Source organism: Chenopodium album, chromosome 7, assembly GCF_948465745.1.
Source record: "Chenopodium album chromosome 7, dcCheAlbu1.1, whole genome shotgun sequence".
Lineage (NCBI taxonomy): Eukaryota > Viridiplantae > Streptophyta > Magnoliopsida > Caryophyllales > Amaranthaceae > Chenopodium > Chenopodium album.
This window is the reverse complement of record NC_137840.1, coordinates 1,263,365-1,269,642: the sequence shown is the minus strand read 5'-3', so window position 1 is coordinate 1,269,642 and position 6,278 is coordinate 1,263,365.

Sequence of the window (6,278 nt, the reverse complement as noted above, 5' to 3'; positions counted from 1 at the left end):
CACCAAGAATGCTAATGGGAAAAGGGTCAACAAGACAACAACCTTCATCACAGTCCTCTGACACTAACCTAATTGACCTTATGATTAATAGCTGTACAGGAAGCCAGAATTCAACAAGGGAGAGACAACAACAGCCACTACCAAGAGCAGCAAGTGAGAGGATACCGGCTGTAGGAGGAAGTTCCAGCCAGCCAAAAAGGCGGACCCCTACACCATCAAATACAAGAGCTGGTGCTTCAACTCAGCCACCACCAAGCAGGGTATTTCACCAGAGCATCAGTCCAATAAGGCAGAAAATTCTACACAGGCTATCCATGCTATAACTTGATGTAAGGTGTTGCATTATAATTATTTTGGCAGAAATAGGATTAATATGATGTAATTAGGGGTGATTTTTATGACTACAAAACTACAATACTTAATTCTGGGGAAATTTTTGTGTAAACATTGCTTGTTGTGTATATAATCCAAGCCTCTTTTGCTGTTATATTATTTTGGTTTATGCGTAGAAACAAGTGCATTTAAAAAAAAGAATTACCAAAAAAGACTTTTATTTCATATCATTAACTTGTGTTACAATAAGCTATAATATTATATGGCAAGTACAATTAATTACCCCCATTTTTAAACAACAGAATCACAACTAGCAACACATACATAAAAATTCCAACTTTCACTATTTCCTTAACATAAGACACAAAGTTTGTCAACTGTAAAACCAATGAATCTATCCCATTGTTGTTCTTCATTACAGCATTCAGCCCCAAAATATCACTTTCGTCCAGCCACTTGAAGAACCCATAGTCATTGCACTTAGAAAAAGCTTTCCTTGGGTTGCGAATTGTGTTTGAAATCTTCAACTTCGCAAGCTTGTGTGGCTTGCACCAACATCGTGGGCTGATAAACTCTGACGAACAAGACGAATTGGAGGAAAAGGAGCAGTGAGAGGTTGAAGATGACATGATTGGGAAAGGGGCAGTGAGAGGATGAAGATGAGAGAAAGAAAACAAATTGAAACCCTAAAAATTATAATTGAGGGAAAGGGGGAACATGGAAATTAAAATAGGAAGGAAAGGGGAAACCTGTTGATTTGGTGGGAAAATTTCCCCCCTAACTTAACAACCCAATCTAAACAGTAATTAAACAATAATAAACGGAACCCCGTTAGCGGACACTTGACGGCACGGTTAGATCGTATTAACTAATTGTACCTTGGGGTTACAGTGTAGAACTTTTAAAAAGTAAGGGCATAACGTAGAATTTCAAAAAGTTACGGATTCTAATGTAGAGTTTCCCGAAGAAAAAAACCGGGCCAAAAATTTGTGGTAGACGTAGATGTGTAGATGTACCTGCGCAAACGAAAATCGAAAAAAACAAAAAACTACAGCAATGCGAACAGGCTCTTAACATTTTGGTCCGGTTACCCGCATTTTCAATGTTCGGATTTGGATTTGGTTTTGGTGATGAAATGAGAAGGCAGGAATAAAAGGCCTCATAACCCATGGCCCGATCACAGTAACCCATATACTAAAACAACAACAACCCAAAAAAAAAAGAAAAAAAAAAAACAAGAAAAGCACATAAAATAAAAGGTAAGAGTCTGAAATCCCTAATTGCAAATCTACTTCTTTCTTCACAGCACAATTTCCTGAGCCATTTTTCCCCACTGATCTACAGGTGCGACTTCTCTCTTTCTCTCTCTTTCCAATTTACTCGTCTTTTACAATTTTTGATTGTTCAACAATGGTAGTAGTATAGCAGAATCTTATCAAATCATCAGATCACAATTTTTACATGTATAATTTAGGGTTTTTTTTTATTTTTTATTTTTTATTTATTCATTTCATTTTATCAGGGATTTTTTATCCTTAATTGAATTCATTTAGCTGGATTAATTTCCATGTTTTGACCTCATTTTTATTTGATTAATCTCATAACATTTTAAGATTACTTCGCTTGGTTCGTTGAATCGAATTATTGTGTTGGGTTTGATGTTTTTACACTTCGATTTGATTCTCATGCTATTTTGATCGGGAGTTGTGCGACGGATGCTTAGAAAATGGCATCTGAAATTTTCAAGATGATGTTCAACATTGAACTTTTTTTTTTTTTTTTTTTTTTTTAACATTTTTGGTTATATAATCTATGCCGGCGATACATTTTTTCGAAGGATTTTGTATTGCATTTGATTGCAAATATGCTAAATTTTGACCATTGCTTGTCTGTTTGGAAACATAGTGCTTTTTACTTGGATTTAGATGTTGGAGAAGTTTTTTGGTTTAGGGAAGGGGCGGACAGGGGCTCAGGGAGGGGACGAGGGGAATGTATGTACCAATTGTTGTATCAGTGTTCTGTGTGGCTGTATCAGTATTTGTTCCTCGCTCACTTCTTGTAGATGGCCAAGATTGGCCTATAGACGTTAATCGACTGGGGGAGCATTTTCTGTTATTTGTTCCTTTGTTTATTTGTTGTTAGTGTTGGCATCATCAATAAAGGCTCTTGGCTTTGTGTTATTTATAAGTTGTTGCTTGCCTTTTATGCGCTTTGATATTTCATATCACCTTGCATTGCACAGTTGCACTTGGCTTTTGGCTTTGTGCTTCTCTCTCTCTCTCTCCCTCTCTCTCTCTCTCTCTCTCTGTGTGTGTGTATAAATTGGTGAGAGTTGAATGCTCCTTACTAGCACCAGGTATAATAATCAAGGCTTAAGTTCTTTTTTTCTTTTTTTTTTTGAACAATAGTAGTTTTCTAATCTGTTGTACTGAATTGTTTTAAACATGTGTTTCTGATGAGTCATTGATGTTCTGTTGCAGGGCAAGGATAATCTTTGGTTTACTCACATTTCAACTTCTTAATTATGTGAGTATATATGTTCTCTTTACTTACAAACTAATGTGGGTATTAATTATTACATAATTGGATGGAGCCTCTTATTCCTTGGATCCTGCAATTTTCCTTAGTTTTTAAAGTTGTTATACTGCCTCCATGTGTCCTTTTCCCCATTTTTATTTTACGTGAAAAGTCAATTTTCATTATGTTAATACAAGACAAGTATTTATTGTTTAATAAAAGTCTCTTGTTTTTCCTAATACCATGTAGATATATTTTTTAAAATTTGCAACATGAAATATTCAATGGCCATAGTTGGTCTATGCAAATTTTATTTGCATTAAGTTTTAGGTGATCATCTTGTTGCTGGTAGTGGTGGTGGAGCTTGAGAAGGATTTTATGTTACTTTTTTACCATTTAATTTTGCAACAAGGAAAATCTGAGTTTAGAACTTTTGATAAACGATGTGTGATGTGCATCCTTACATTTATGGGGTACATTTCAACACCTTTTCTAGCTCTCATAAATACAATCATTTCTTGATCTGCAGATTTCACTCTAGGTCTATTGTTTTGATGCCTTTAGTTCATGTTTTCATTTATATTATCTACTACTCTAAATTAATTATACCATTTTTGCTTATGGGGAAGGTTGACCCAAAAGATCGTATTTTAGGATATGAAACAATGTTTTTGAAGATTATTATTCTGTTTCCTTTTGCTGGAATGAAATGGCATTTTATCTTGAATCACCTATGATTGAAATTGTTGAGAAGCTGTCTAAACTTTCATTGATGGAATAGTTTTAAGTTATAATCCTTAAGAGGCTTTTTCATGAAGAGAAGGCTATCTTTTAGTGTTTTTATTGTAAAGAAATGGGATAAGAAGGTGGTTTACTTGGAATTCTATATTGGCTGCTAAGGATCTTGTATTAAGAGTGGATCTGGAGTGCGTTCTGGGTTTATGTTGGTTCAGGATCATCTGTTGAGACATATTTTAGTTCTTTGTAGGGTGGTATTTTTCAAAAAAGCTGTGGAGCAATGAAGTTGTCACGGAATGACAATCTTAAGCAATTTGATTAAACTATCTCTAGCTTTATTAATGAGTTTGTAGAGGAAAATAACCTTTACGTTATTGAATTTTCTATTCAATGCTTAGTCTGAAGGAGAACAAATGATGGATTTTGCGCTTATGTTAATGTGAGGTCGTTGAGTCTGTTTGGAAGCAAAGGAAAGTCATAAACTTTAATTATCTTTCTAAGGGGAATATGCATAAGCATAATGATAGCCTAAAAATATTTATTATCCAACTGGTTTTAGTTTTGCGAAGGAGCTGTAAGATCAATGATTGTCATGTAGCTCTTTTTTTAGCTTTCTCTTTTGCTTTTGAGTTAATTAGATTCTGCCTTGTTTTTATAGCCAAGGTTTTTAGGTGCTGTTGAAATGAGAAAGGAAATAGTTTGTAATCAAATTTCATGTAAGCCTATCGTCTAGTTGGGCGCCTTGGGAAATGTATTTCACAACTTTCACTTAGAATATTGCTTATTTGCTTGTCTGTTCTTGGTTTTGGGCTGAATATAACGCGTGATTCCTTTGGTTTTGGACTTGATGGTTTTTGTTTCTAGACCGCTGTTTGTGCAAGGGACTTACATACCCTTTCATAGTGTTCTTTATTGTAAAAAAATCACTTTGACTAACCTACAATGATAGTGATAAAGTATACAAATGTCAAGATTGAAATTTTGGTTTCATAATAGACCTAGCTTTGCTATAGATTTTAAATTTGAGATTTTCCAGGATCGGAATATCAAGTCTTACTCTTAAAGTTTCATTAGTTGAGGGCAATAGACAAGTACGTATTGATTCTGCTTTTCAGTGTAATCTAATGGTGAAGTGCGTAGCACTCATTTGAGGTTTATATCATAGGGTTGTTTAAATGAATGTTGGATCGTAAGATTTACATTTATTTTCTTTTTTTTGAGTGCTTGGCTATTAGTTCTGGTACCTTTTTCCACATTTCTTTATAGCTATTTCCTATGTGTGCTGTCTTTCCCCATCTCTGTCTTTCCATGACAACTGAAGTTTTCAGCATCATCCACCTTCGTCTTCGTTTCTGAGCTGGTATTGTAGGATTTAGCAAGTCCTTAAAGTAACAGTATTTGAGTGGATATGAAATACTTGATGACCAGCTCTCAAAATCTCACTCAATAAATTGCACCCCACCTCCTATTTACCAATAATAAAGAAAAATGAGAAATTGTATTAAGTTATCCTTGTAGCATAGTACTTTAATGTTTTCTTATGTATTTTCCACCTTTTTTTTTAAATATATGTAGGTCGGACGAGGAGCCTGTTGATCCTAAGAGGGAGATTGAAGAAAGCATCTGCAAGCCCAAATGTGTGAAACCCTTGCTTGATTACCAGGTAAATCATGTTTGATATAGAAATCTTTCTGAATGCAAGAGTGAGTAAGGACTTCAATAGAGATGATATCAATTGGAAAATTATGTATCTGTGCTTTCAAGCCTACCTACCTTTTGTCCAAACTTTCTCCTCAACAGGAAAAGAGATGGGCTGCTCCTTTTTAGTTGCAAAAGTTTGCCGATGTGACCTAATATATTCTAAATAAACATATATATATATATATGTTTATTTATTCTTATGACGAATGATTTTAAGCTTGGTTGGAAATGCATTCTGATGTTAGAAGCTATAATGCAGGCATGCGTTAAGAGGATCAAGGATGATGAAAGTGGACATAAGCATTGCACTGGACAGTATTTTGACTACTGGTCTTGTATTGATAAATGTGTAAGTTTTCAAACTTTTTCCTTCGGTTAAAACATTTCAAGTTGGTAGCCTTTCATCTTCATCTGAAACCTTTTCTGTGAAAATGCAGGTTGCTCCAAGATTATTTGCTAAGCTGAAATAATAGTGGCATCCTTCTGGTGTTGCATTGAAGACACTCATTTCTTGTTGCTGTGATGCAAGCTCAACCTTTCTTCTCACATTGTGATTTTGTGTTGCACAATGAATGCCTTGAAATTATAATTTTGTTCTCTTAAAAAGCAGAAATGAACACTAATTTTTAAGCACACTGAAAACTCTTTCTAGAATAAAAGTTTGTGTACTCTGTTTTGACAGATTCGCTAATCTCACCTTCCCATTTGCGATACTTAATCCCTCCATTGTGATTTACCGCCTTTTCATGTACTTAATTATCCCATCATCAAATAGACAGTAAGGAGGAAAGTGTATTGCACGCACTACTGGATGATCTACGATGTGAATTTCTACTCTATTTAGCTAGGTTTTGTCATTATGAGAAAGGTGCTGGTTAGTCTGAGATTGAACAGGAGGGAGAACATATTGAAACAAGTAAATGAGCCTTGTAAAATTGTTGGGAATGCTAGAACCGAGAGGAGGGAGTCTCCAAGGGGTATAGGAAGGT